At 38.1% G+C, this 21644-nt stretch overlaps 1 non-coding gene and 1 pseudogene across 1 annotated transcript; both read left to right on the forward strand.

The window, feature by feature from the left end:
- The first annotated feature begins 9801 nt into the window (after positions 1-9801).
- LOC112930006 (U6 spliceosomal RNA) lies at positions 9802-9910 on the forward strand. The gene has a single exon (XR_003237032.1). It is a non-coding gene; the product is annotated as a U6 spliceosomal RNA (small nuclear RNA).
- Positions 9911-10062: 152 nt separating this feature from the next.
- On the forward strand, positions 10063-10529 carry LOC112929958 (large ribosomal subunit protein uL23-like; annotated as a pseudogene).
- Positions 10530-21644: the final 11115 nt, after the last annotated feature.

Below are 21644 nucleotides of genomic sequence, written 5' to 3' on the forward strand. Positions count from 1 at the left end.
AACCAGCTCCTGGTTTTGTTGATCTGTTCTACAGTTCTTCTGGTTTCTATTTCATTGAGTTCTGCTCGAATCTTTATTAACTCTCTTCTTCTGCTTGGTGTAGGTTTTATTTGCTGTTCTTTCTCCAGTTCCTTTAGGTGCAAAGTTAGCTTGTGTATCTGAGTTTTTCCTAATTTTTTGAGGGATGCTTGTATTGCAATGTATTTCCCTCTTAGGACTGCTTTTGTTGTATCCCAAGGATTTTGAATGGTTGTATCCTCCCTCATTCTCATTAGATTCTATGAATCTTTTTAATTCTTCTCTAATTTCCTGGTTGACCCATTCATCTTTTACCATGATGCTCTTTAACCTCCATGTGTTTGAGTTTCTTCCAAATTTCTTCTTGTGATTGAGCTCAAGTTTCAAAGCATTATGGTCTGAAAATATGCAGGGGACAATCCCAATATTTTGGTATCAGTTGAGATCTGATTTGTGACCCAGTATGTGGTCTATTCTGGAGAAAGTTCCATGTGCACTTGAGAAGAATGTGTATTCAGTTGCATGCAGATGAAAAGTTCTGTAAATATCTGTGAAATCCATCTGGTCCAGTGTATCATTTAAAGCCCTTGTTTCTTTGGTGATGTTGTGCAGAAAGTGCCGTGTTGAAGCCTCCCAGTATTAGTGTATTTATTATTATCTAAGTATGTCTTTACTTTGGTTATTAATTGATATACTTGGCAGCTCCCACATTAGGAGCATAAATATTCGTGATTGTTAGGTCTTCTTGTTGGATAGACCCTTTAGCTATGATATAGTGTCCCTCTTCATCTCTTACTATAGTCTTTGGGATAAACATTAGTTTATCTGATATGAGGATTGCTACCCCTGCTTTCTTTTGAGGGCCATTTGAATGGTAAATGATTCTCCAACCTTTCATTTTCAGGCTGGACGCGTCGTTAGGTCTACAATGAGTCTCTTGTAGACAGCAAATAGATGGGTCTTCCTTTTTTATCCAGTCTGAAACCCTGCGTGTTTTCCTGGGATCATTAAGCCCATTCACGTTCAGAGTTACTATCGAAAGATATGAATTTAGTGACTGAATAATACCTATTCAGTCCCTATTTTTTTTGAATTATTTCTTTGGGCTTCCTCTTTCTTTTACAGGGTTCCCCTTAATATTTCTTGCAGAGCTGGTTTTGTGGTCACATATTCTTTCAGTTTTTGCCTATCTTGGAAGCTCTTTCTCTCTCCTTCTATTCTGAGTGAGATCCTTGCTAGATAAAGTATTCTTTGCTGCATGTTCTTCTCATTTAGGACCCTGAATATATCCTGCCAGCCCTTTCTGGCCTGCCAGATGTCTGTGGAGAAGTCTGCTCTTTTTTTTTTTTTTTTAAATTTTTTTATTTATTTATGATAGTCACAGAGAGAGAGAGAGAGAGAGAGGCAGAGACACAGGCAGAGGGAGAAGCAGGCTCCATGCACCGGGAGCCTGATGTGGGATTCGATCCCGGGTCTCCAGGATCGCGCCCTGGGCCAAAGGCAGGCGCCAAACCGCTGCGCCACCCAGGGATCCCGAGAAGTCTGCTCTTAATCTAATATTTCTCCCCATAGAAGTTAGGGATCTCTTGTTTTTTGCTGCTTCAAGGATTTTCTCTTTATCTTTGGAATTTGCAAGTTTTACTATTAAATGTTGAGGTGTTGAACTGTTTTTATTGATTTTAGGGGGTGACCTCTCTATCTACTGGATCTGAATGCCTGTTTCCCTCCTCAAATTAGGAAAGTTCTCAGCTATGATTTGTTCAAATATGCTTTCTGGTCCTCTGTCCCTCTCGGCACCCTCTGGAACCCCAATTAAATGCAGATTTTTCTTTCTGAGGCTGTCATTTATTTCCCTTAACCTTTCCTCATGGTCTTTTAATTGTTTTTCTCTTTTTTCCTCAGCTTCCTTCCTTGCCATCAACTTGCCTTCCATGTCACTCACTCTTTCTTCTACCTCATTAACCTTTGTCATTAGGACCTCCAGTTTGGATTGCATCTCATCCAATTGATTTCAGCCTGATTAGATCTAAATTCTGCAGTCATGAACTCTCTTAACTCCTTTATGCTTTTTTTCCAGAGCCACCAATAGCTTTATAATTGTGCTTCCGAATTGGCTTTCTGACATCGAATTGTAATCCAAATTCTGTAACTCTGTGGCAGAAAGGACTGTTTCTGATTCTTCTTTTGTGGTGAGTTCTTTTTTCTAGTCATTTTGCTCAGTGCAGAGTGGCTAAAAACAAGTTGTACTGGAAAAAGAAGAAAAAAAAAGTAAAGCAGAAAAAAAAAAAGGTGAGGTACCCTCTGGTTCTATATACTTGAATTCCTTGACTTCCCCTGGAGCTTTCCAGTGCTTCTGGGTCAAGAACTTGCTCTTCCTCTGTCCTTCCAGCAGGTCTTCTGGGGGAGGGGCTGCTCTGGTGGTTCTCAGGTGTGTGCACCTGGGGGAGCTGCCCTGCCCCCTGCCAGGTGCACGGCTCAGTGGGAGTTGTTGACCCCGTGTGGCCTCTGTTCACTGGCGGCCCCTCTCCATCCCAGGCACAGGGTGACAACAGGAGGAACAACAACACTTGCGGTGGCCAGCTCTCCATCTCTAGAGTCAGGTCCTGCAGTAACTACTGCAGTCTCCCAGTCCACACTGGCCTGGGTGCTCTCGGGGTGGCAGGGGGCACTGATCTGCACAGCTCAGGGGCACCTGGTTGCAGGAGAGTCCTTACTGTCCTGTGGCTTCCCCACCTCCGCCTGTTCCAGGGGGAGCACAGAATCCTGGGCTGTGTCCCCCGGTGCCCTGGGATCCAGGGCCTGCACTGCTAGAGTCTCTCTCCCAGGGCCGCAGCCCCCTAAGGCAGCAGGGCACAGCCCCCTCCACCCGGAGCCCCTGCCTGACCAACTGGCTTCTCCCTGAGGCCCCACCGGGTACACTCCAGCCCTTTACCAAGATGGGCCCGCAGTGTGCGGTGTGCTCTCCCCCAGGCGCCCCTCCTCTGTTAGTGACACCGGGAGACTGGAGGCTCCACTGGCCCTTCTGGGATCCTGCCTGATTTCCCTGCTGAGCTCCTCTCCATCTGGGAAGAATCTGGGGCAGATTGTTAAAGTTCCTGCTTCTCCTGGGCTGGGCTCTCCTGTCCGGGGCTCTTGCCACCCCCTTTAGCCCGGCTCCTCGCAGGGCCCCTCCCCCACTGGATTCTTTTAAATTTATTTTTCCTCCTTCCTACCTTGTTAGAAGCGCAAACTCTTCTCTCGGTAGCATTCCAACTGTTTTCTCTTTAAATCTCATATCAAATTCATAGGTGTTTGGGATGATTTAAAAGTTATCTAGGTAAGTTGGTGGGACCTGATGACTTGGGGACCCTACTCCTCCGCCATCTTGCCCCTGTACTTATAGGTTAGATTTATTAAAACAAGTTTATCTGTGAGTGACAGCTCACCCAAAATAACAAATGTTTGTACAAGATAGACATCTTTTTTTCCTCATAATTTCTCTCACCTCTTTGTAAGAGGCACAGAGCTCTTTGGGTACTCAGGTGTGTAGGGTGACTTGACTCCTTCCAGCTTTTGGTCTGCCATTCTTAGGATATGGCCCTCATCCTTAGGGTTCAAGGGAATATTTTAACAGTATCAAAATGAATGAAATATTTAAGAATATATTTAGCAAAGAAAGTACACAACTTGTACACTGACAAGTATAAAATTCCACTGGAAGAAATTAGAGAAGATTTAACTAATGGAAAGACAACTTGTATTCATGAATCAGAAGACTTAATATTGTTAAGATCAAAATAGTTCCCCAAATTGATCTACAGAGTCAGTGTAATCCCTATCAAAATTCTAGCTGACTTCTTGGCAGAGATTGACAGGCTGGTCCTAAAATTCATACAGGAATTCAAGAGATATAGAATAGCCACTGCAATTATTTTTTAAAAAAGAAGAATCTTTTTAAAATCTCTAAAAAGAACAATCTTTAAAAAGAAGACCGAATTTTGCAGACTCAAACTTCCCAATTTCAATATTTGCTTCAGAGCTACAGTAATCAAGACAATGTGGTACTAACAGAAGGATAGACCAGTGGAATTAAGAGTTAAAAATAAACATTCACATTTACAATGAATTGATTTTTGATAAGTGTACCATGATGATTCAGTTGGAAAGAATATTCTTTTCAGTAAATGGTGCTGAAACAACTGGATATCCACATGCAAAGGGTCAAGTTGCACCTCTACCTCTCACCATATACAAAAATTAACTCAAAATGGATCATAGACCTAAATCTAATAGCTAAAACTATAAAACTCTTCAATGGAAACATAGGAGTAATTCTTTCATGACCTTAGATTTAGCAATGGATTCTTAGACATGATACCAAAAGCAAAAGTAACAAAAGGAAAAATAGGTGAATGGGTCTTCATCAAAATTAAAAACTTGCGTATCAAAGGACATTATTGAGAAAGTGAAGAGGCAATCAAACAGAATGGGAGAAAAGATTTACAAATCATATCTCTAATAAAGATTTTGTGTTCAAAATAATATACAAAGAACTCTTCCAATTTAACAACAAAAGACAAATACTTCAATTTTTAAATTTTTATTATTTTTAAAGATTTTATCTGTTTATTCATGAGCGACACACAGAGAGGCAGAGACATAGGCAGAGGGAGAATCAGACTCCCTGTGGGGAGCCTGATGTGGGACTCGATCCTAGGACCTGTGGATGGCACCCTGAGCTGAAGGCAGATGCCCATTCACTGAGCTACCCAGGCACCCCTCTCCCCAGTTTTTTATTTTTATTTATTTATTATTTATTTTTCTCCCCAGTTTTTTAAATGGCAAAAGACTTCAATAAACATTCCTCAAAAAAAAATATACAAATGGCTAAAAATCACATGAAAAGATACTAACATCATTAACCATCAGAGAAATAAAACTCAAAACCAAAATGAGATCACATTTCATACCCACTAGGATGGCTCTAACGAAAAGATAAAATACAAGTGTTTGTGAGGATTAGAAGAAATTATAACCTTCATATTTATTGATGGGAATGTGAAATGATATAGCTGCTATGGAAAAGTCTGGCAGTTCCTCAAAGTTTAAACATAGATTTACCAAGACCCTGCAAATCCACCCCTAGGAATTTACCCAAGATAAAAGAAAACATATGTCCATACAAAAACTTGTACTTAAATGTTCATAGCACCATTATTCATAATAGCCCCAAAGTGGAACAAACCCAAATGTCCATAAACTGATGAATGGATAAATAAAATGTAGCATAACCATACAACGGAATATCATTTGGTATTTTAAAAAGAAACACTAATACACAGTACAACATGGATGGCTCTTGATGCTAAGTGAAAGAAGACAGCCACAAGAGACTACATGTTGTATAATTCTGTGTATTTGAAATGTCCAGGATAGGCAAATACATAGAGACATAAAGTAGATTAGCAATTGCCTAGGTCTAGATACTGGGAAGAGAAGGAGAGTGAATGCTAATGAGTTTTGCTGGGGGATGATGAAAGTGTTCTAAAATTGTGTGATGTTTGCACAACTCTGTGAATATGCTAAAAGCTATTGAATTGTATACTTTAAATAGGTGATTTGCATGGTATATCATTTATATTTCAATAAAACTTTTATTAAAAAGAAACAACCCAGCATCTTAACCCAAGGAATTATATGGAAGAAGAATCAGGAAAAAAAGTGATAAGGGGAGCACATAAAAAAAAAAAAAAGGGGGGGGGAGCACATCTATGGTTTCTTAGGAAAGTTCATGGACAGATTCATTTAATCTGCACAGTTTATGAGATTAGAACTATTATTACCTCCACTTTATCGGAGAAAAACTGAAGCACAGTCCTTTAAATAACTTTCTTACCCAGAAGCAAATAGGTTTAAAAAAACAGGCAAAAGAGTATATCCCATGTATTTGGAAATTAAGAACTCATTGGTTAAAAAAAAAAATCATAAGAAAATTATAAAATTCTTAAACTGAAAATCAATGAAAATGTTATGTATTTAATAATGTTAAATAGAGGGCAGCCTGGGTGGCTCAGCAGTTTAGTGTCACCTTAGGCCAGGGTGTGATCCTGGAGACCCAGGATGAAGTCCCCCATTGGGCTCCCTGCATGGAGCCTGCTTCTCCCTCTGCCTCTATCTCTGCCTCTCTCTTTCTGTGTCTCTCATGAATAAATAAACAAAATCTTAAAAAAATAATAATGTTAAAGGAACACTTTTGGTCTTGATCAAAAAAGAGCAAACACTCTTCCCCTTATTTCTCCCACAAAGTATAGCCGGGATACTATATATATATATATATATATGACTTTCAAATGGGGACCAGTTAGGAACCTAGGGACTCAAGGAATGACACAGTAATGAGCTCCCTAGGCATACTTTTTGCCTTTTCTATCTCATACTGGGGGCTAAGGATGCTGGCAACACAGAAATGCCAGCAGACACAGACCAAAAAAAAAAATCCCTAAAAAAGCTTTCTCTCTCTAACCATAGAACCAGGAAAGGGGCGACCTAGCAAGAAAACTTTTGGGCAACAACCACTCTGTTCCATCCAAACACCTTGGAAAAGATTTTTATCCCACTACTCAACACACCAGAAAAGGCCAAGGGGAGAGTTGAGTGGTCCCACCACTCAACACTCTTGCCAAGCTTTAATGAAGTGACTCAATGCCTCTGCCAGGTTGGTAAAATGTAAGATCAAGTGGTTAGACTTTCATCCCAGCCAGACAATAATGAAGTATCTCCCATAATGCCAGTGGAAATCACATGAGGAACCAGAACTTCCACTCCCACCTGGTGGTAAGAAGGAACCCTACCCTGTCTCTCCTTGCTGGAATGGTTTCAAAGAAGGCCTAGTAGAGAATCATGACTTTCACCACCACCTGGTGGCAACAAAGTCCCACTTCCAACCCCAGGGTGTCAATAGAGGCTGAGGGGGGACATCTGGACTTCTGCTCACAACCTGGCAGGAAAGAGGTTGTGTCCATATTCCCCTTAACGCATGGTGTCAGAGGAAGTCTACTAAAACAAGAATTACGTAAGATCCAGTGTGTCCTAACATAACACTAAAAATGTTCAGGCTACAATATTTTTCTTTAATTTTTTAAAATTTATTTATGATAGTCACAGAGAGAGAGAGAGAGAGAGAGAAAGAGAGAGAGAGAGAGAGAGAGAGAGAGAGAGAGAGAGGTAGAGACATAGGCAGAGGGAGAAACAGGCTTCCTGCACCAGGAGCCTGATGTGGGATTTGATCCCGGGTTTCCAGGATCACACCCTGGGCCAAAGGCAGGCGCCAAACCGCTGCGCCACCCAGGGATCCCTCAGGCTACAATCTAAAATGACTAATGATCCAACAGCCAGGAAAATCTCAACTGGAATAAGAAGACAGTCAGCCAATGCCAACAATGAGGTGCCAATAGGTAAACTAAAATTATCTAAGAAGGATTTTAAAGTAGCCATTTCAAAATTACTTTAAGAAACAATTATGAACATGATTAAAACAAATGAAAAAATAGAAAGTTTAAGCAAAGAAATGGTGTCAATAAAGAAATAAAAAGAAGAATCCAATGGAAACATTGGAACTGAAATATACAGTAACCAAAGTTAAAAAAAAAAAAATAAACAAACCTCACTTGATAGGCTGAACATCAGAATGGAGACAGAGAAGGGAATTGATAATCAGAAAGAACAATAGGAATTACCCAGTCTATACAAAGGAAAGGGAAAAAATAAATAGAGCCTCAGGGAACTGTAGAACTATAACAAAAGATCTAACATTCACGTCTTTAGAGTTATGAGAAGAGGAAAAATGTAAGATTGAAAAAGCACTTGAAAAAATCATGTCTGATTTCCTCAAATTTGGCAAAAGGCATAAGCCTACAAATTCAAGGTGCTTAATGAATTCCAAACAGAATAAACTCAAAGAAATTCATGCCACAGCACATGATAATTAAAATTTGAAAAACTAAAAATAAAGAAAAATCTTGACATCAATGAATGTCCCCTTATCTATAGGGAAAATCATTTAAACGGCAGTGGATTTTTTTCTTTTTTCTTTTTTTTGGCAATGGATTTATTATCAGAAATTGTGTAGGTCATAAGAAAGTGGCACAGGGGCAGCCCCCGGTGGTGCAGCGGTTTAGCACCGCCTGCAGCCCAGGGCGTGATCCTGGAGACCTGGGATCGAGTCCCGCGTCGGGCTCCCTGCGTGGTGCCTGCTTCTCCCTCTGCTTGTGTCTCTGCCTCTCTCTCTAGCTGTGTCTCTATGAATAAATAAAAATAAAATATTAAAAAAAAGAAAGTGGCACAAAATTTTTTATGTGCTACAAGAAAATAACTGTCAACTTAGAATTCTATAACCAGTTAAAATACTGCTAGGAATGAAGGGGAAATCAAGATATTTTCAAATAAAGAAAAACTAAGAGAATTTGTCACCAGCAGACTTACTCTAAAAAAATAGCTAATGGAAATTCTTGAAAAAGAACAGGAATGATGAAAAATAAGAATTTAAAATATCAACAAGGAATAAAAAATAAGAAAAATAGTAAAAATATAGGTAAATAAAATAGTTTCCTTCTCTTGAGTTTTCTGAATTTTTACTTTTGAAGCAAAAAAAATTACATTATGTGATATGGTTCTCAGTGTATGTAGACAAAATACTTAAAATAATTACAAATGGGAGGGAGGAAAGGAATTCACAGGAAGATAAGATTTATATACTGGTAAAATGTAGCCATCAGTAGAGTATGAAAACTCATCTATGTAAAAGTATGTAACACTTAGGACAACCATTAAAACTCTGTAGAAAGAGATATACTCAAAAAATACTCTAAGGTCAGAGGGGACAGGGTTAGAGATGCTACTGGCATCTAGTGTTACAGGCCAGAGATGCTGTGAAATGTCCTACAACACACAGTACAGTCCTTTACAACAAAGATTTATGTCAATAGTACTAAGGCTGAGAAGCCCTGGCTTACATGCTTACCAGTGCTGGATATTATCATTCTTTTGAATAACATTTTTTGAAGTTTGTATTTATGTTTCCTTTTACCTGCTCTCTATGTAGGCAGGGATAATTGGTTTTCCACAATCATCATTGCTTCATCATTCTTTTAATCTTACCTATCCTGTAGTTTGGAAAACGATACCTTATTTTATTTTGCACCTCTTCAGAAGAATGGAGCTATTTTTACTTCTTATTTTAGGTATTATTTGAATTTTTTATAATGAACCTGTATTATTTTTATAAGTTTTTGACAAGCTATTAAAGATTTTTAAAAACTACAAATAAATCAAAATGAGATTCTAAAATATGTTCAAATAACCCAAGGAAGACAGGTAAAAGAAACAGAAGCAAACAATCCACAGAAAAGAAAAATTAAAATAGCAAACTAAAGCCTTAACATATCATTATTTACATTAAATGTAAATGGCATAATTACAGCAATTGAAAGGCAAAGATTGACAGAGTAGAGTCAAACATAAAACACAACCATGAAACTCACTTCAAATACCATATAGATAGGTTAAAATTAAAAGAATAAAAATATATACACTATGCAAACATCAATTAGAAGAAAGCAGGAGTGGCTATGTTATTATCAGACAAAATCATCCTCAGAGCAAAAAAATTACCTGCCTGAAAGGAATTTTAGATAATGATAAAAGAGCCAGTCTACCAAGAAGACATAGGAATCCCAAATTTGTATGCATAAACCAACAGAGCTGGAAAACATGTGAAGCAAAAATTAATGCAATTACACTTGGAGAGTGCTCACTTCAGCAGCACATATGCTAAAATTGGAATGGTACAGAGAAGATTAGCATGGCCCCCACACAAGGATGACGTGCAATTACAGTTGGAGACTTCAACACCTCTCTTATAAACAACTGATAAAACTTCTAGGCAATCAACAAGGATATATAAGAACTTAACACATCATCAACCAACAGGATCTAATTAACATTTATATAACATTCCACCCAATAACAGCAGAATAAACATTCTTTTAAAGTGTCCATGGCAAAAAGATGGCAGTGACAGTGAAGAAGGAAGCCCCTGCCCCTCCCAAAGCTAAAGCCAAGGTTTTGAAGGCCAAGAGAGCAGTGCTGAAAGGTATCCAGAAAAGAAGAAGGAATGGGTGGAAGATATTCACACAACACTCAACTTCTAGCGGCCCAAGCCACTATAGTTCTAAAAGCAGCCAATATACCCTTAGAAGAGCACCCTCAAAAGAAACAGATTTGACTATTATACCATCATCAACTTCCCCCTGACCACAGTCAGCCTTGAAAATGATAGAAGACAACAGCACACAATGTTCATTGTGGATGTCAGGGCAAATAAGCACCAAATCAAACAGGCTGTGAAGAAGCTGTACAACATTGAGGTTTCCAAGGTCAACATCCCAATCAAGCCTGATAAAGAGAAGGCATATGTTCACCTGGCTTCTGACTCTGACACTTTGGATATTGCCAACAAAATTGGGATCATCTAAACTGAGTCCAACAGGCTAATTCTAAATAGAAACATTTTACCATATACACAAAAAATAACAAATTATCTATGGAACATAAAACAAGACAGTTCATATTCTGGACCATAAATCTCAACAAAATTAAAAGAATGGAAATCAGAGTGTGTTCTCTGATTACAAAAGAATCAAACTAGAAACCAATAGCAGAAAGATAACAGAAAATATCTAAGCACTTGAGAACAAATAGTATACTTCTAAATAATCCAGGGATCAAAAAGGAAATCTCAAAGAAAATAAGAAATACATTGAATTGGATGGAAATAAAAATCTAGAATATCAAAATTTGTGAGATGCTGCTATACCCGTGCTTTTTTTTTTAACCACTAAATGCTTACATTAAAAAAAAAAAAGGAAAAAAAAAATCTCAAAACAGTCACCTAATATTAAGAAACTTCATAAAGGAATACAAAATAAGTCCAAAGAGGGATCCCTGGGTGGCGCAGCGGTTTAGCGCCTGCCTTTGGCCCAGGGCGCGATCCTGGAGACCCGGGATCGAATCCCACATCGGGCTCCTGGTGCATGGAGCCTGCTTCTCCCTCTGCCTATGTCTCTGCCTCTGCCTCTCCTTCTCTCTCTGTGTGACTATCGTAAATAAATAAAAATTAAAAAAAAAAAGTCCAAAGAATACAAAAATAAATAAACAACAATAATAAGAGTATAAATCAATAAAATTGAAAACAGAAAAAACAATATAGAAAATCAATAAAACAAGGAGCTGATTCTTTGAAAAGAACAATAATAGTGACACATCTCTAGCAAGACTGACAAACACCAAAGGAGAGAAGGCACAAATTACTAATATCAGAAATGAAACACAGGATATCACTGGAGATCTTGCAAACATCAAAAGGATAGTAAGGAAATAGTATGAACAACTCTACACATAAATTTGGTGAATTAGATGAAATAGAGCAATTTTTCAAAAAACACGAAGTACCACAACTCACCCAATATGAAATAGATAATTTGAGTAGCCCTCTAACAACTATAGAAATTTATAACTTTAAAACTCCCAAGAAAAGAATCCCCAGGCTGACATAAATTCTACCAAACATGAATTTTAGGTGAAATCTATCAAACATTTTTAAAAGAACACCAAATTTGTAAAATCTTTTCCAAAAAATAGAAAGGAGAACCTTTCTGAACTTATTTTATGAGGTATTATCATCCTGACACCAAAGTCAAACAGTCCCAAAAAAGGCAACCAAAGACAAACAGCTCTCATGAATATAGGCAGAAAAGTACTTAATGAAGTATTATCAAATAGAATTGAGCAACATATAAAAATATTCATACATCATGAATGATGAGGATTTATTCCAGAGATGCAAAGCTGGTTCCATATTTGAAGACCAATCTATGTGAACCACCATATAAATGGTCTAGAGAAGAAAAGTGAAATGATCATATCAACTGATGCAGAAAAAGCACTTCACAAAATTTATCATTCAAGGATATCAGCAAAAATGTTGAAGAAAGGAATTTCACAAATCTGCCCTTCCATAAAAGCAATTAAAAACTGGCAAAAGCAACTTTTTCAGAATTCTGGAAACTGACTAAAAGCTTACAGTGACAAGGAGAGTGTTTAATCAAAAACAAAAAACAAAAAACAAACAAAAAAGCCAAATCTCAGTAAGAATAGTGGCTTTGTGGAATTTTTTTAAAAAGATTTTATTTATTTATTTATGAGAATACACAGAGAGGAGAGAGAGAGAGAGGCAGAGACACAGGCAGAGGGAGAAGCAGGCTACATGCAGGGAGCCTGACGTGGGACTCGATCCAGGGTCTCCAGGATCACATCCTGGGCTGCAGGCAGTGCTAAGCCGCTGAGCCGCTGAGCCACGGGGGCTGCCCGGCTTTGTGGAATTTTAACAGATCATGGTTACATCCCCCAATCCAAGCCCAGTGGCAGCCGGAAAATAACACCCCACTTTCCTGGTAGTGGCGTGGAGGGGGGCAAAACAGACTTCATTTACAAAGAATTGTAATTAATTGCTTTGACTCACCTGGTAGCTCCTTGGAAGATCAGCTCACAAAGTCTGCCTTAATCTTGCCTACCTCAAAACTCACTCTGTTTATGAACAAGTTAAACACAGAGTTACTGCATGACCCTGCAATTCCATTCCTAGATATATACCTAAGAGAAGTGAAAACGTATGTTCACATAAAAACATGAGTGTTCATAACAGTGCTATTTATAATAGCCAAAAAGTGGAAACAACTCAAATGTCCATTGACTGGTGAATGAATAAACAAACTTTGAGATATCCATACAATGGAAAATTATTCAGTCACGAAAAGGAATGAAATATTGACACATGCTACAACATGAATGAAATTGAAAACATGCTAAGTGAAAGACACAAAAGTCACATATTGTGTGGATCCATTTTTATGAAACATCCATATTAGATACATCTATATACAGAGAAAGTAGATCGGTGATTGCGAGGGGCTGAGAGGAAGGAGGAATGGAGAGTGATTGCTTAATGTGTATGGATTTCTATTTAAGGTATTAAGAGAGTTCTGAAATTGGATGGTGGTGATAGTTACACAGCATTGTGAATATACTAAAAAGAACATTGAATTGTACACTTTGAATGGTTTAAATAATTAATTCTTTATGTTTTATCTCAATAAAATTTTAATTTTATCTCAATAAAAATAATGCAAAAAACATTCAACACATATTAATGATAAAAATGCTCAGAAAATTCGGAATAGAGTGGCTCCTGGGTGGCTCAGTCGGTTAAGCATCTGCCTTAGGCTCAGGTCATGATCCCAAGGTCCTGGGATTGAATCCCATGTCTGGCTCCCTGCTCAGCAGGGAGCTGCTTCTTCCTCTCTGCTGTTCCCCCTGCTTGTGCTCCCTCTCTCTCTCTGTCAAATAAATCAATAAAATGTTAAAAAAAAAATTAGGAATAGAGAGTAACTTCCTCAATTGATAAAGAATGCCTTCAAAAATCCTATAGCTGCCGTGAAACACATGGTGAAAAACAATGATTTCCTCTTAAGATCCAAAACAAGGCAAAGATGTCTGCTCTTTTTGCTGTTATTCAGCACAATACTGGAATCCTTGCCAGAACAATCAGGCAACACAAACCATACAGGTCAAGAAGGATGAAATCAAAGCATCCCTATTTTCAGATGACATGATGATCTACATAGGAAATGCCAAGAAATCTACATAAAAACTCCTAGAACTAATAAGTGAATTTAGCAAGGTCAATGGAAACAAGATCAACATATAAAAATCAATAGTATTCCTATGTACTGTCAATGAACACGTGGACACCAAAAGGAAAAGCAATACCATTACAATCACTCAAAAATAAAAGAGAAATACTTTGGTATAAATATAACAAAATATATACTATACTTTTATGTTAAAAACTACAAAACACTGATGACAGAAATAAAATATTTAAATAAATGGAAAGACATAGCATATCCATGGATTGGAAAATTCAACATAATAAGTTTCATTTCTCCCCAAACTGATACACAGGTTTCATGCAATTCTTATTAATATCCCAGTAAGACTTTTTGTAGATATAAACAAAATTTTCTAAAATGTATTTGGAAAGGTAATGGAACTGGAAGAGCTAAAAGGATTTTGAAATAGAGTTGGGAAATAGAAAATTGGAAAGGAGAACTCTATATAATTATTATATAGCTACAGTAATCAAGACGGTATAATATGGGCAGAGGAATATACACATAAATCAATGAAACAGAATACAGACCCCCAAAATAGAACAGGTAAGCAAAACTGGCTGATTTTTTTTGACAAAGATGCAAAAGCAATTTGATGGAGAAAAGATCATCTTTTTAATAAATGGTGCTAAAGCAATTGAACATCCATAGATAATCAATCTATGAAATGAAACTCGACTTAAACTTCATAAATTATATAGAAATTAACTCAAAATCAATGATATATTCAAATGCAAAAGACAAAACTATAAAACTTTAGAAGAGAACATGGGAACAATCCTTGGATCTGAGGCTAGGCAAACGTGAAACCAAAAGCACAGTTCAAAATAGAAAAAAGTAAAAAAAAAAAAAAAAAGAAAAAGAAAAAAGTTTTAAAACATGTAAAAGAAAAAAAGGGGGGCACTGGGGCGACTCAGTGGTTGAACATCTGCCTTTGACTCAGGTCATGATCCCGGGTCCTGGAATAGTGTCCTGAGTCAGGCTCCCCATAGGGAGCTTGCTTCTCCCTCTGCCTATGTCGCTGCCTTTCTCTGCATGTATCTCATGAATAAATAAAAAAAAATTTTTTTTAAAAAGTAAAAAAAGAAAAAAGTCAATAAATTGGACATCATTGAAATTTAAAACTCTGAGAGACTATTATAAGAATGGAAAACTAAGATATATACCTGGATAAAATAATTGTAAAACATATCTAACAATGGAATTGTATATAGAATATATATAATTTTACATTCTCACCAGCAATGTTTAGAGATCCAGGTTCTCCACATCCTTGTGAGCATTTGATACTGTCTTTGATTGTTTATATTTTAGCTTTTCTTTTCTTTTTCTTTTTTTTTTTTAAGATTTTATTTATTTATTTATTTATTTATTTATTTATTTATTTATTTATTTAAGATTTTATTTATTTATTCATGAGACATACACAGAAAGAGGCAGACGCATAGGCAGAGGCAGAAGCAGACCCCTCTCAGGAAGCCTGCCTGGGATCACAACCTGAGTGCAAGGCAGACGCTCAACCGCTTGAGCCACCCAACTGCCCCATATTTTACTTTTCTAACAGTGCTATTGGCTAGTGATATTGAACATCTTTTTATGTGCTTATATCTGTACATCCTCTTTAATGAAATATCACTTCATTGCTTTTCTCTATCTTCTAAGTGGATTGTTTGCTTTTTACCATCAAATTATAAAATGGTACAACCATTCTGGAAAATAGTTTGCAATTTCCTTAAAAAACTAAACATATACTTACCACATCATCCAGCAAAAGGACTCCTGGGCATTTATTTCAGGGAAATGATAACTTATGTCTGCACAAAAATGTGTACACAAGTGGAGCCTGGGCGGTTCAGTCTGTTAAGCAGTTGACTCTTAATTTTAGCTCAGGTCATTATCTCAGGGTCTGGGAATCAAGCCCCATGTCAAGCTCTGTACTCAGCAGATACTCAGCTTGAGGATTCTCTCTCCCTTTCCCTCTGCACCTTCCCTTTCTCTCTCTCTAGAATAAATAAATCTTTTAAGAAAATATATACACAAATGAAAAAAAAAGAAAATATATACACAAATGTTCATAGCAGCTTTATTTGTAGTAGTCAAAACTTGAGCCAACTAAAATGTCCTTTAATAGATAAATAGTTAAAAAAAAAAAACCTCTGGTACATCAATACCATGGACTACTCCTCAGCCATACAATAGAACAAACTATCAATACACACAACAATTCGAATGGATTGAAGGGCATTAGGCCAAGTGAAAAAGATCAGTCTTGGGGGATCACTGGGTGGCTCAGCAGTTTAGCGCAGCCTGGGGCATGATCCTGGGGCGTGATCCTGGAGTCCCCGGATGGAGTCCCATCATCATGGGCTCCCTGCATGGAGCCTGCTTCTCCCTCTGCCTGTGTCTCTGCCTCTCTCTCTGTCTGTGTCTCTCATGAATAAATAAATAAAATCTTTAAAAAAGAAAAAAAGAAAAATGTCAGTCTTAAAGATGATGTACTATTCGAGTCCATTTATAGAACATTCTCAAAATGATAAAATTATAGAAATGATTAACAGGTTTGTAACTACCAGGAGTTAGCAATGGTGAGTTGGAGGGAAGTGAGTATGACCATAAAAGACTAGCAGGCAAGATATATTGAAAAGTATAAGACAATTATTTTTTTTTAAATTAATTTTTATTGGTGTTCAATTTACCAACATACAGAAAAACACCCAGTGCTCATCCCGTCAAGTGTCCACCTCAGTGCCCGTCACCCATTCCCCTCCAACACCCGCCCTCCTCCCCCCTTCCACCACCCCTAGTTCGTTTCCCCGAGTTAGGAGTCTTTATGTTCTGTCTCCCTTCCTGATATTTCCCAACATTTCTTCTCCCTTCCTTTATATTCCCTTTCACTATTATTTATATTCCCCAAATGAATGAGAACATACACTGCTTGTCCTTCTCCGATTGACTTATTTCACTCAGCATAATACCCTCCAGTTCCATCCACGTTGAAGCAAATGGTGGGTATTTGTCGTTTCTAATCGCTGAGTAATATTCCATTGTATACATAAACCACATCTTCTTTATCCATTCATCTTTCGATGGACACCGAGGCTCCTTCCACAGTTTGGCTATTGTGGCCATTGCTGATAGACACATCGGGGTGCAGGTGTCCCGACGTTTCGTTGCATCTGAATCTTTGGGGTAAATCCCCAACAGTGCAATTGCTGGGTCGTAGGGCAGGTCTATTTTTAACTCTTTGAGGAACCTCCACACAGTTTTCCAGAGTGGCTGCACCAGTTCACATTCCCACCAACAGTGTAAGAGGGTTCCCTTTTCTCCGCATCCTCTCCAACATTTGTTGTTTCCTGCCTTGTTAATTTTCCCCATTCTCACTGGTGTGAGGTGGTATCTCATTGTGGTTTTGATTTGTATTTCCCTGATGGCAAGTGATGCAGAGCATTTTCTCATGTGCATGTTGGCCATGTCCATGTCTTCCTCTGTGAGATTTCTCTTCATGTCTTTTGCCCATTTCATGATTGGATTGTTTGTTTCTTTGGTGTTGAGTTTAATAAGTTCTTTATAGATTTTGGAAACTAGCCCTTTATCTGATATGTCGTTTGCAAATATCCTCTCCCATTCTGTAGGTTGTCTTTTAGTTTTGTTGACTGTATCCTTTGCTGTGCAAAAGCTTCTTATCTTGATGAAGTCCCAATAGTTCATTTTTGCTTTTGTTTCTTTTGCCTTTGTGGATGTATCTTGCAAGAAGTTACTGTGGCCGAGTTCAAAAAGGGTGTTGCCTGTGTTCTCCTCTAGGATTTTGATGGACTCTTGTCTCACATTTAGATCTCTCATCCATTTTGAGTTTATCTTTGTGTATGGTGCAAGGGAGTGGTCCAGTTTCATTCTTCTGCATGTGGATGTCCAATTTTCCCAACACCATTTATTGAAGAGACTGTCTTTCTTCCAATGGATAGTCTTTCCTCCTTTATCGAATATTAGATGACCATACATTTCAGGGTCCACTTCTGGGTTCTCTATTCTGTTCCATTGATCTATGTGTCTATTTTTGTGCCAGTACCACACTGTCTTGATGACCACAGCTTTGTAGTACAACCTGAAATCTGGCATTGTGATGCCCCCAGCTATGGTTTTCTTTTTTAAAATTCCCCTGGCTATTCGGGGTCTTTTCTGATTCCACACAAATCTTAAAATAATTTGTTCTAACTCTCTGAAGAAAGTCCATGGTATTTTGATAGGGATTGCATTAAACGTGTAAATTGCCCTGGGTAACATTGACATTTTCACAATATTAATTCTGCCAATCCATGAGCATGGAATATTTTTCCATCTCTTTGTGTCTTCCTCAATTTCTTTCAGAAGTGTTCTATAGTTTTTAGGGTATAGATCCTTCACCTCCTTGGTAAGGTTTATTCCTAGGTATCTTATGCTTTTGGGTGCAATTGTAAATGGGATTGACTCCTTAATTTCTCTTTCTTCAGTCTCATTGTTAGTGTATAGAAATGCCATTGATTTCTGGGCATTGATTTTGTATCCTGCCACGCTACCAAATTGCTGTATGAGTTCTAGCAATCTTGGGGTGGAGGCTTTTGGGTTTTCTATGTAGAGTATCATGTCATCGGCGAAGAGGGAGAGTTTGACTTCTTCTTTGCCAATTTGAATGCCTTTAATGTCTTTTTGTTGTCTGATTGCTGAGGCGAGGACTTCCAGAACTATGTTGAACAGCAGTGGTGAGAGTGGACATCCCTGTCTTGTTCCTGATCTTAGGGGAAAGGCTCCCAGTGCTTCCCCATTGAGAATGATATTTGCTGTGGGCTTTTCATAAATGGCTTTTAAGATGTCAAGGAAAGTTCCCTCTATCCCAACACTCTGAAGTGTTTTGATCAGGAATGGATGCTGTATTTTGTCAAATGCTTTCTCTGCATCCAATGAGAGGATCATATGGTTCTTGGTTTTTCTCTCGCTGATATGATGAATCACATTGATGGTTTTACGAGTGTTGAACCAGCCTTGTGTCCCAGGGATAAATCCTACTTGGTCATGGTGAATAATTTTCTTAATGTGTTGTTGGATCCTATTGGCTAGTATCTTGTTGAGAATTTTTGCATCCATGTTCATCAGGGATATTGGTCTGTAATTCTCCTTTTTGGTGGGGTCTTTGTCTGGTTTCGGAATTAAGGTGATGCTGGCCTCATAGAACGAATTTGGCAGTACTCCATCTTTTTCTATCTTTCCAAACAGCTTTAGTAGAATAGGTATGATTTCTTCTTTAAACGTTTGATAGAATTCCCCTGGGAAGCCATCTGGCCCTGGAGTCTTGTGTCTCGGGAGGTTTTTGATGACTGCTTCAATTTCCTCCCTGGTTATCGGCCTGTTCAGGTTTTCTATTTCTTCCTGCTCCAGTTTTGGTAGTTTGTGGCTTTCCAGGAATGCATCCATTTCTTCTAGATTTCCTAATTTATTGGCATACAGCTGTTCATAATATGTTTTTAGAATCGTTTGTATTTCCTTGGTGTTGGTAGTGATCTCTCCTTTCTCATTCATGATTTTATTAATTTGAGTCTTCTCTCTCTTCTTTTTAATAAGGTTCGCTAATGGTTTATCTATCTTATTAATTCTTTCAAAGAACCAACTCCTGGTTCTGTTGATCTGTTCCACAGTTCTTTTGGTCTCGATATCATTTAGTTCTGCTCGAATTTTAATTAACTGTCTTCTTCTGCTGGGGGTGGGGTCCATTTGTTGCTTTTTCTCTAGTTCCTTTATGTGTAAGGTGAGCTTTTGAATTTGAGTTCTTTCCAGTTTTTGAATGGATGCTTGTATTGCGATGTATTTCCCCCTCAGGACTGCTTTTGCTGCGTCCCAAAGATTTTGAACGGTTGTATCTTCATTCTCATTAGTTTCCATGAATCTTCTCAATTCTTCCTTAATTTCCTGGTTGACCTTTTCATCTTTTAGCAGGATGGTCCTTAACCTCCATGTGTTTGTGGTCCTTCCAAACTTCTTGTTGTGATTAAGTTCTAATTTCAAGGCATTATGGTCTGAGAATATACAGGGGACTATCCCGATCTTTTGGTATCGGTTCAGACCCGATTTGTGACCCAGTATGTGGTCTATTCTGGAGAAAGTTCCATGTGCACTTGAGAAGAATGTGTATTCAGTTGAGTTTGGATGTAAAGTTCTGTAGATATCTGTGAAATCCATCTGGTCCAGTGTATCATTTAAAGCTCTCGTTTCTTTGGATATGTTGTGCTTAGAAGACCTATCTAGTATAGAAAGAGCTAGATTGAAATCACCAAGTATAAGTGTATTATTATCAAAGTATTTCTTCAGTTTGGTTATTAATTGGTTTAAATATTTGGCAGCTCCCACATTCGGGGCATATATATTGAGAATTGTTAAGTCTTCTTGTTGGATAGATCCTTTGAGTATGAGATAGTGTCCCTCTTCATCTCTCACTATAGTCTTCAGGGTAAATTTTAATTTATCTGATATAAGGATGGCTACCCCTGCTTTCTTTTGAGGACCATTTGAATGGTAAATGGTTCTCCAACCTTTTATTTTCAGGTTGTAGGTGTCCTTCTGTCTAAAATGAGTCTCTTGTAGACAGCAAATAGATGGGTCCTGCTTTTTAATCCAGTCTGAAACCCTGCGCCTTTTGATGGGGTCATTAAGCCCATTCACGTTCAGAGTTACTATTGATAGATATGAGTTTAGTGTCATCATATCTATTCAGTCCTTGTTTTTGTGGATTGTTCCACTGAACTTCTTCTTAAAGGGGAGTTTTAAGAGTCCCCCTTAAAATTTCTTGCAGAGCTGGTTTGGAGGTTACATATTCTTTCAGTTCCTGCCTGTCTTGGAAGCTCTTTATCTCTCCTTCCATTTTGAATGAAAGCCTTGCTGGATAGAGTATTCTTGGTTGCATGTTCTTCTCATTTAGGACCCTGAATATATCCTGCCAGCCCTTTCTGGCCTGCCAGGTCTCTGTGGAGAGGTCTGCTGTTACCCTAATATTCCTCCCCATAAAAGTCAGGGACTTTTTTTCTCTTGCTGCTTTAAGGATCTTCTCCTTATCTTTGGAATTTGCAAGCTTCACTATTAAATGTCGAGGTGTTGATCGGGTTTTGTTGATTTTAGGGGGGGATCTCTCTATTTCCTGGATCTGAATGCCTCTTTCCCTTCCCAGATTCGGAAAGTTTTCAGCTAGGATTTGTTCAAATACATATTCTGGCCCTCTGTCCCTTTCGGCGCCCTCGGGAACCCCAATTAAACGTAGGTTTTTCTTCCTCAGGCTGTCATTTATTTCCCTTAATCTATCCTCATGGTCTTTTAATTGCCTGTCTCTTTTTTCCTCAGTTTCCCTCTTTGCCATCAGCTTGTCTTCTATGTCACTCACTCGTTCTTCCACCTCGTCAAGCCTCGTCGTTAGGACTTCTAGCTTGGATTGTATCTCATTTAATTGATTTTTAATTTCTGCCTGATTGGATCTCAATTCTGCAGTCATGAAGTCTCTTGAGTCCTTTATGGTTTTTTCTAGAGCCACCAGTAGCTGTATAATAGTGCTTCTGAATTGGCTTTCTGACATTGAATTGTAATCCATATTTTGTAACTCTGTGGGAGAGAGGGCTGTTTCTGATTCTTTTTTTTTGAGGTGAGGTTTTCCTTCTAGTCATTTTGCTCAGTGCAGAGTGGCCAAAACCAAGTTGTATTGGGAAAAGGAGAAAAAGAGAGAGAAGGAAAGAAAAGAGAAAAAGAAAAAAGAGAAAGAAGAAAAAAGAGGGGGGGAAAAGAGAAGAAAAAGAAAGAAAGGAGAAAAAAGAAAAAAAGGGGGGGTGGGGGACGCAATCAGAAATCAAG

Source organism: Vulpes vulpes, chromosome X (assembly GCF_048418805.1).
Source record: "Vulpes vulpes isolate BD-2025 chromosome X, VulVul3, whole genome shotgun sequence".
In the NCBI taxonomy this organism is placed as follows: domain Eukaryota; kingdom Metazoa; phylum Chordata; class Mammalia; order Carnivora; family Canidae; genus Vulpes; species Vulpes vulpes.